The following is a 10,570-nucleotide window of genomic DNA, read 5'->3' as shown; positions in this document are numbered from 1 at the left end:
AGGGAGGGAGGGAGGGGAAAGGAAGAAGAAGGGGCTGGAGGGAGGGAAGGAAGGAAGGGAGGGAGGGAGGGAGGGGAAAGGAAGAAGAAGGGGCTGGAGGAAAGGAAGGAAGGAAGGAAGGAAGGGAGGGAGGGAGGAAGACAGGCAGGTGATTTCTTCTCCTTCAGTCCATTTGTAGGTTTCAAACTACCTAATATTAATTATCTCTCCTTTATATTACTCAATTTTCCTTTTTTTACTTTTTTAAATCAGAAGCTTTTGTCTCCATGTATAATGTAGCATGAGTTTTAGAGAACACAGATCTAAAACTGACCTGTTATCCCTAAGCGTTTAAGCATTTGCTTGTGTAACGATATACTGATGACCTACTATATGCTGTGCACAATGTTGGGCCCTGGAAATACAAGGCCGGCAGGCACTTGCCTCCTGGAGCTAAGCTAAACCATTCACTCACTGAGAAAAGCATACCCACTGACATAAGCGGCTTGCTCTGTGGCTGTGTTATTAAGGGCCCTGTAGGAGAACCCCGACAAGAAAAAACAGCAGAGTCAAAAACCCCTAGAGACCCCTTGAATGCATTTACTCTGCACACTGTGGAGCTGGGTGCCTCTTGAGTACAATTCAGGAGTTCTGTCATGGTGAGAACAATTAGGAGCTTTAATAGGAGTATTCAAAAACCAAACACTGAGAGCTACCAGATCCATTTGTTATATTCAAATTTTCTCCCTTGGCCACATGAAGCTTTGTTTACACAAAATACTTGATACCATTCTAACTCTCTCAGTTTTTCCATTTTTACCACTGTATTTAGCTCTCCTGGATGTGTCTCTTCTAAAATAAAGTTGGCAGAGAGGTTGTAAGCATCATAGTGTTCATAGCCAGCGTCATTTCTTCATACAGGTATGCTACCAGCTCCCTACCCAGTAACTCTAGAGGGCACTGCAGGATTCAATCTGAACAAAAGTATGTCCTCCATAGCCCTGTCTCCACCTTATTATCTAAAATGCAGTCCATTCAAGCTATTTTTCAGGGTCAGAAAAAAGTTAATGGCATCTTTTCTAGAAATGTCACTATTATAATACAAAGGGATAAAGCCTGTTATTCCAAACTTTCCTCTTTAGCATATTAACAATGATTCATTTGTCAAACATTTCAACAAAAATCATGTATGTGTTTGATTACACATATTAACGCAGTCATGAGGATATGAGGATACACATACACCCATAAGCTGTATCTTGTTCATTTAGTGGTAGTTATATGATTCTAGCTTGGCAAACCTGATAAAATATTACTGTCTTCATTATTCCAAAATTGGTTCATTATTGTTTATGTAAGCAGACTGATCCTGTTGAAGAAATGAAATATGAAATTTAATATCGTCAAAGTGGGATAAAGTATAGATAGAAGATATTTTGATAGGATCCCTTAGTGGAATCCCTTGGAAGCAAGAAGGTAGCATGCAACACTGAGACAAAGATGGCCAGGGATGTTCAGGAAAGTCCAGAAAAAGGAGAGGCTCCAAAGAAGAGCAATTCCCTGCAGGTGGAAAGATACAAAGCTAATGGGAAAAAGGACAGTATGGAAGAGACAAGAAGACCCCCCAGTGACCTATGTTCTTAACTCTCCTTTGTATTGTGTCTCCAGGGATCAAATGAGGTCGAAAATCAGGTGTACATACAGGAAAAATAAAGTCTACAGATTCTGAGTGCAGAAGTCAGATGACTGATCACAAGTCGATAAAGTAAGCTAGAGGCCAAAGGATTCGATATGCCAACATTAGCTGTACTCACAAAAAATAATGCTGTATGCCAGGACATATTGCTATATAACTAAAATACCCAGCAGGGCTTATATCAAGGAACTAAAACCATGCATCATGAGACAGCCAACAAATTGGAAGATCTTGGAAACTTCACTTCATTCCTCTGGTTCACAATTTCCTTGTTTAAAATCACATGATGGGGCATCCTTTACTCCTATACTGCATATAATTCTATTAGGTTTTTATGAGATTTTGATCACCTTTGGCTTTATTTATAATCATTTTTATTTCGGCTACAATAAAAACAATGCTTATTTTATTTTTTTAAAAAAGCAATTATTTTCCAAAATCAACCAATTTTAAATTACAACTATTGAATCCTAAAACTCGAATAGGAATATTTTGGAACTTGAAATGTACATCCTTAGGAAATTATATACTGTAAGTCCATCCATACTGAAATTCAACCCCTTTGATCCACAAACCACCACCATATGCACTTGCCTTTCATCTTCTCTGTAAGATGAACATGATTAATTTGTATATATAATGCAAGTATTTTGCCTCTAGACATATGGACCTTTTGTTACTACAAGGACTCTAGAATCTATATAAACACCGAACTTTCTATGTAGATAGAATAAACAATGCATTTCAAACATATAAGTAGACCCTGTTGCGACTATACATAAATTCACTTTTAAAGAGTTATTATATTCATAATAATTTACTATTATTATCATGCATTTTCTCAATTAATGGATACTGAAAGTATAACTATGATTAAGTGGACTTCCAGGGAATGTTTTTAATTAAAAAGGGAACTTTGCACCAGAAGATGATGAAGATCGCTATACTCAGTCACACATATTAATCTAAAACATCGATAAGGTAACTCACTTTGATTAGGTCATAAGAAGATAAACTACTATGAATAATTTTATGATTATCCATATGCTGATTTATTATAATTATAATTCAAATAAAGTATAAGATACCTAATAAACGTTGAAAGAGTAAAAGTCTATAATTATATGATTATAATCCACAATCCGTTTCATTTTTTCAGTGAGTCCAAATTCTACACACAATATCCTGACGTAGTGTTACAACGTACAATCTAGTTTAACTCTTCAGTTTATCTTCATAGAGGTGTAGCTCCTGTAAGAACAAAGTAGCTCATTTAGTGCCATTTATTGTATTTGATATATATGAACATAGTAACCATAACAAACCATTTGAATAGCTTGTGATGAAAAAGATTACTTTTAAGGTTGTGATTACTTTTAAGAAATGAGAAAGACCAAAATTTTCAGAAGTAAAATTTTCTTTTAGTTCTCTTTCTTTTCTTTCTCCCTTTGTTTTATTCACAGTTCAGTGCCTGGGATTTTCAGATCGTGGATAAGAAAGCAACATCAAGCCACCTACTCATCCCTTCTCTGTACAGGAGTTTTAGAGTTTGGGCACCTGAATATTGTGTCTACACAAGGATACCAAAAAAGCATGTCAATTAAGGATCTTTCCTTGTAAACCAATGGTCAGGATAAGCATACTTAATGGATAACTATGTCCATTGAGCCATGTGGTTGGACTGTAACAGAATGTTATATGCAGGATAAGACACTCCAGGGTGGCATTTTCTGGGTGAAAATTAAAAGCATATTTGTAAGGTGATTAGCTGAATTTGTCAAATAAACAGCCTGTCCACATTCATACAATATTCCTTCATAAATCTGCCAGAGCAAATCTAAAGTATTGCCATAAGACGTAAAGAATATGCATTTTTAAATATAGGAAACCAAGAAAATGCTTGCTATTAATAGGCATCAATGAAGTCAGATAAACATGCATAATGAAATTCATCTGAAACAAAAATATATTGGGAATCCTTGAAAAGAAAAGCAAGACACTGGGAAGTTACAAAGAGGAGGTTGCTCTACAACATGAAAATTCTTTATTTTAAGCCCAGGACTACTAATTTATTACAGGGTTAATTTTGCACTTTCCAATTCTACTTTAACCAAAATATAAAAACTAACTCTGTAACCTGATTATTCACTCACTGAAAAACATACATGGGAGCTCATAACACTAAACTATCCTCTTTGCATATATGTAAATGTCATTATGTTAAGATACAAGAACATTAAAGAGATGCAGTTTTAGTAGTGACACATGGGGGATTGCCTCCCCCTAAAGAAAGTTAGTAATTATTACAACTAGAAAATTCCAAACAGACCGGGTATCTTTGTATTCTTTTTTTCTCTATTATACTTGGTATTCAAATTCATTATGCTTTTGTTAATATACTGAGAGACAAGAGTCACTTTCTGGTCAATATACTCAATTTGAGAGGTAGCATCAAGTCGGAGTACATTTGTTTGTGTGTTCTTGGTAGCAGAAACAGAAACTCCTGAGTACTCAGAAGCATCTTTTTAAAAAGCAATCTGCATAAAACACTTTCACACATAAAACCCTTAGTTACCACTGTTTGAATGTTATTCAAAAGCAACTATTGTTTTAATTACTTAAGACAACTATATTCCCATATGAGTACTTCTGGAAAAAACTGAGTACTAAGTGAAAGTTAACCACCAAAGCTTTTAATTTGTCTTTGTTGGTTAATCACTGAACAATATTATGTACAGCTAACTGTAATTGCTACTAGAAAGCACCTATTCAGATTTATAATAAGGGTGTAAAAAACATGCACGGCTAAATTCGTAAGACTTAGGGGAATCCTTAATAATAATAACTCCATATATTTCTAAGGCATAGGATGGCGGTAAATACTTAGACACGTATTATCTCCTTTCTGTAGAGCAATATGCAACTATTTATTTTTTTTAAAATGATTCTCTGGAACACTGAGAAATCAAATGTGGTGTCAGAGGTCACAAGGCTAGTAACTGACAGAGCCGGAAGTACAGTTTCAAGCCCTCTGACTCAGCCCGGAATTCTACAATGCCTTGATGTCTCACAGAACTGGACTCTCCTCTTTGAGATTCCCGATACACCTAATGGAAATAGGGTTGGAATTTAATAATAAAAATGCTGATGCGACCTTAACTATAGCTGCCCAACCGGTACAATTATAATTATGCTTTATAACTTGAGCATCACCAGAAAACTTGCTACTTTTAAATCTCAATAATCAACACTTGTTTTGTTGCTACAAATTATAGAGTAGTCTGCTTTATAAAAACACAAGATTTGCCAAATACCAAATATCATATCTGTTGTAAGTCAAAGTATATCCCAAACATTTCAGTGTATAACAAATTCTGAAATATAAATCTTCAAAGTTCAACTGTTCTTTAAAATGTTTTATCTAATAGTCATTTTTAAAGTAATACTGATTTGTTCACATGTGTTGCAAACATAACAAAAATTCAATTTAAAATTTTCTCTAGTTTTATGAATACTGTGATTACTTATCTGCTAAATCTCCTTACTTTGCTGAAGCAACTGGTCAGGAAACAAAACTGATAGCTCTGATATTCATAAATGGTATTTTTTTTCCTAAATATTTTCTAACCTAACTACATGACTGTGGCTGACGAAATGGAAATAAAATAGAAAATAGATGTTATATTTTAAATTACCCACTGCCATCATGTTTAAATGCTTTCCTATTAGACAAAGCTTTTTATTATTGATTTGTAGGATACTTAAGAAAAATGCCATAACCTGCCTTAGTTACATAATCTTCTTCCTAAAGAAAGTGACAGCTTATAAAGTGCCATTAACATGATTGAAACTATCTTTCCTAATAGAAGTACATGCAGTCTTCAAGTAAGGAGTCAGCAATTACATATGTATATTTGCTTCACAACCAGTGTCTTTTTGTACAGAATCCTTTTCCATCCTTCTATTATTTCCATATCCTACTGAGCTTAGAAAACCTATGCCCTGCTTGATTATATATGTGTGGCTTACGTCAGAAAACAACTGAGGAAGTCATTTATAAAATATTGAAAGAAGGAGTACAGGAAAAATCATTACAGACTATATTTGTGCACATAGTTGGAAACCAACAGCCTGGAAGCAGCCGTTGTGTTACCCTGACCCCTGAAGGAAGGAATCAGGAGTTAACTTCACATTCAATTTCCTACACAATATGAATGCCAAACCTCCAAATCCACTGGCACAATACATCAATGTTTGTGCACGTCCTGCAGAAGTATGAAAGTCACCTCAAATATCAGACCTTAGAATTTCATTCCCCAATCCCACCGTTCTGACTCAGGGTAAGCAAATCTTTTCAAAGTTACTCAGAGGGTGTCTAGATTCTGCATCTCACTCCTTAGGACTGGAAGGAAATGGAATATGAGAAATAAAAGAAAAACAGAAAAAAATCATCTCATCTCCCTGATAGAAAAGTCATTTAGCCTTCTCTGTAAAATAAACGTAAAGAGAAATAGGAAATAGCACAACTAGATAATCAGATGATTCAATTGAACAGGCTTAGGATTTCAGAAGTTTCATTTTTTGTGAATATGTGATCTATTGAGGAGAAAACAGATCCTAAAACAGTAGAAGGCCAAAAGAACCTGATGTGTATCTTCTTTAAAAAAATCACAACTCCAGATAAAACATGAGGGAAAAATGACATTTTATTCTGCAGTATTCCCTCCTCTGCACAGTGAGCATAGTACATTTATCTCATCTCATGGTAAAAGTCTTTGGCGGCTGCAACCTGTCTTTTAAACCATTGAATAAGTGAAACTTGAACATAGATTGCTCTTTTTTTCTGGGATCTGTGTTAATAATGAATCCAATGCCATTTGATTTGTAATTCAACAGGGTACTGTTACCTTTGAATGCTTTTACTTCTCTTTTCCCAGAAGGTTAAAATGGCCCAGAAAGAGATTGTCATGGTTTAGATAAAGGGATAAAACACTCATTTCTGACACACTGTGGAAGCAATCATCATTTTTATGAGGGAACCACCAGGCTGAAATCTGCATCAAGCTCTACCAGGAAAAATGCAAGAAAGGACCCTAAATATTCCTTCTGTTCACAGTCTTCATTTCAATGAATTTAACTTTCCATTCAGTTGGGGTCATATATTTCAATCCTAGGGTAAAGAACTATGACCTTGGCTGGAATCATCAGTCCCCATTACTCAATGGGGCACTTCTGAAACATTGTGGACTCATTTTGACTCTCCACGGGTGTGGCTAAAATTGGTCCTGTCCAGCCCTAAAGCTTACATGATCTGATGTCCCTCTGAAACTCACTATGAGAAAACTCATGCTAAATTTGCCATAGAGATCAAGGTTTACAGGACCCTTGGAGCTAATGTCTCTCTGCCCTCCTCCTCTGTTAGCTGTTACAAGCCTTCAAAAGTTAACAGGGTGATGGAGCCTCTCTCTATACAATCATCTCATATCACTATCGTTGACTGGAACTCGCTGATGTAATGAAGTTACATAATCACCGATTATGCACGACTTCCATCCATCTTCCTACATATCCACATATCTTCTCCCCTCCCCTTCCGATCAATCTACCAGGTGAGATTTATAACACATGTAAATGCTCCATTCTCTCATCACAGGCACTGAATATGGGACTTTAGCATTGCAGTACAGTGCACTGAACCACGTCATCAATATTGATTTCTTTATCCCATTTCCCAGGCAGAATATGCTTAAACATCCTTAGTGTTCTAGTCTCTAACTTTTTACCGAAAGGGTAAAATAGATGTAGCAGATAGGACACATCTTCAGCTTAAGGTTAGGGGAAGTATGAATTAATTGTCTGCATTTCCCAAGCTGGCTGCATTGCAATAAAAGGATGGTCTCCGCTTTCAGACCTTCGACTCCCCTGCACGTGGGTCTCAGCTTCACCTATTTAGGGTATTGGGTAAATAATTATATGATTGGGCAACTGAACTTGAGAAAGAAAGCACTATGCTGATATTTAAGATAATGTTGCCTTATTCTTCTCTATGTTAGCCATCATTTTTAGCTTTTTCTTTTCCTTTTTTCACGCTGAGTGATAATCCAGTAGATAAAAAAGTAGCCCACGGCACTTAATAATCTCCAGTAACCACAACCTAGAGAACAATTAACGATGATTATCACCTTAAAGTTTAAGAACTTGACAAGTGGGATGTCCCTGGTCCCATTGCGGCTGTGAAATGCAGCAGAATGCTGCACTGAGTTGAAAACATATTTCTTTTAATGCACAGAGAGTAGCTCGTTTCATTTTAAATGGGGTTCTTCACTAAGTGTTTCTTTCAGTGCCGCTACCCCTTCCAGAATGTAGGGGCTACAAATATTGCATCCAAACAAAGAGTGTCTTCCCAGAATTAATTCAAGACACTCTTCCATATCAAAATAATTGGGGGAGAGAGTGATACTTTGATTTTCAATTGCACTCAGAATATGGGCACACATACATACACACACACACACGCACGCACACACACATACATCAACACACCCAACTGCAGTTATTCCATTCAGTGCCAATAACGGCCACATCACAGCCATCAATGCGATGCAGCAATCATTCAAGTCACCCATTCCCATTACAAATGCCCAAGTTTGCTCATGCCACTGACGGGTTTGCATATATAAAATGACCTTACCCACAACAGTCTTCCAAATTATTCTCCTCTGGATATTAGTCAGTAAGGTAATTGCTGGTCATCACAATGCGTATTCAGAAAAATCCACGTTTTACTCCTGTGTTCTTTTTCTTGTTTTTGCTAGCAATTAATATTGTGAACAAGATTCCCATTCACAAATGCCAAGTTCACCATAAAAGCAGATAATTCCATACAGATCTTCCCTACAAGACTGTCTCCAGTTAGTTCTCAAAGTGCCCGATTGTTTGCTGAAGATACAATCCAGGTGCAGAGCAGGAAAAAAAAAAAACAGACTAGGAGAAAAATGAAGAGGCAGATAGAAAAGGAGAGACTGAGAGAGGAGAGAGCAGAAAAAGAGGGGGGAAAATAAGAATAATTCTTTAAAAATAAGGAAGGAAAAAAGCCGATAAGTGAGAAGTCTGTGAGCTCTATGACAAGAATTGGAGTGTTGCTTGCAAATCTTCTGAATACATGTAGCCTTTCAAATCCTCCTGGTCCCCAAGTAAAATTTCCAGATCCGGGATGCAGCCATAAGAAAGAATCCTATGTATATTTCACAAGTATCCCGCAATAACAGATCCGACGGGGTTTTCCTTGTACAGTACTGCTATGTGAAAGCACACAACCCCTGCTGTTTGGGAAGGTGTCTCCTGGGTCCTAGCTCTCTTCAGCAGCCCCCAAAAATGATTTTTCAAAAAAGAGTGGGGGGGTGGTGGGAAAAGCAGCTTTGCGTTTGCCTTGAATGATGCTAATCCTGAGCGAAAACGACAAGCAAAACACGAATAGCACGGGATCTCGATTAATAGCCACAATCCACTCAAAATATCCCAGGGAAGAAGGAGCGAAAACAAGAAAGAGAAACTGCAATGCATAAATGATTCCAGTGTTTCTACAAGATCGGTTCATTTGATTGAATGCATTCTCTGGTTTGCTGCAAGTCATAAAGAGGATAGTATTACTGCCACCCAATGGATATTTTAGTACTAGCCAATCCACAGACAGCCACCGCTTTGCGAGTTTTAGTTCTCAGAAGACCGAAGTGGAAGGAGGGTAGCCTGGGAATCTTTTGGAAAGGACCCGGGGAGGCCTCAAATAACGGAAGTCCGTCCTTCCAGGCAAAAGTGGACTGGCAAATTTGGATGCTTATACAGTCTTGCCTTAGCCACCTTAGAATTATGGTTCCATTTCTCTAGGAAGCAGAAAGATACAGAGAGTGATGCCTAAGCCGACGCACTCTTGATAACCTCCTTTTCATCTCTTCTCTTTGAAGCAGATTTATTATTGCACGCGACCCTCCCACCCCCATCACTGTCTCCCCAACGCCCCCATTCTCCGTATCACTTTAAGATGGATTACAAGAGGGAAGGGGTGCGGGGGCTGCTCCAAACAAACCTCAGGTGCTAAGATGATAATTGTTTCTAAAGGGCAGTTTTGCAAAAGTGCTTCTGTCTGTATTGACATGCAAACTGCGAGTCCTTCAAGCAGTAACCCTCCTCGCAGCCGCGCTTTCAGTTTGGGGGAGGAGCAAAATCTTCCCTAAGTGAGTGGGGCTCAGGGAGAAGGGTGCCTGTGGAAGGCTCTCCGGGAGTGCGGGGTGGGGGGTGGGAGTGGGAGGAAGAGCGGAGAGGAGGATATTGAAGAGGATCCTCCTCCCATCCACCGCGTAATTGAGTTCCCTACAAAAGAGTTCGCTGCTGGTTTCCCTACAAAAGAGTTGAATTTGTGATGAAGAAAGAGGGTCAAAGCAAGTACGGGTAAATACATTAGGCTATTTGCTCAATTTAAGGTCCTTGACTATTTACATTACGATAGTATAACACTCACATGCGATTCCGTGCGTCTCAAACTTTGATGTACACACCATCACCTGGGTGTCTTGTTAAAATGCAGATTCTGATTCGGTACATCTGGAGTGAGGCCTGAGACCCTGCGTTTCTAATAAGCTCGCCCGTGGCCCATAATAACGTTGCTGGGCTGTGGACCACACTTGGAGTAGCAAGACCCTGAAAAAATGTTAATGTTTACACTGCAGCAACAGCGTTAGTTTCTGGCAGCTGAGTAGGCTGGATGATTAAAAGGCAGAGAGCCTCTTTTCTAGTTACTCCTTTCCCTCTCTCCACCCTGCAACCTTTCCCATTCAACACCTGGAGCCCATGTACTTGAAAACCTTAACCCATTTTGTAATGTATCTCACAAGCTTTTGT

General features: G+C 38.0%; 1 protein-coding gene across 1 annotated transcript in view; it reads right to left on the bottom strand.

The window, feature by feature from the left end:
- Positions 1–9,276, bottom strand: part of LOC112615155 (interleukin-1 receptor accessory protein-like 1) — a 743,111-nt gene extending 733,835 nt beyond the window's left edge. The window contains exon 1 of the mRNA XM_025371834.1: positions 8,367–9,276. The gene's annotated coding sequence lies outside the window, so the exon portion shown is untranslated. The remainder of the gene's footprint in view (positions 1–8,366) is intronic.
- Positions 9,277–10,570: the final 1,294 nt, after the last annotated feature.

Source organism: Theropithecus gelada, chromosome X (assembly GCF_003255815.1).
Source record: "Theropithecus gelada isolate Dixy chromosome X, Tgel_1.0, whole genome shotgun sequence".
Taxonomy (NCBI): domain Eukaryota; kingdom Metazoa; phylum Chordata; class Mammalia; order Primates; family Cercopithecidae; genus Theropithecus; species Theropithecus gelada.
Note: the sequence above shows the minus strand (reverse complement) of the source record. Positions and strands in the feature narration are given on the sequence as shown.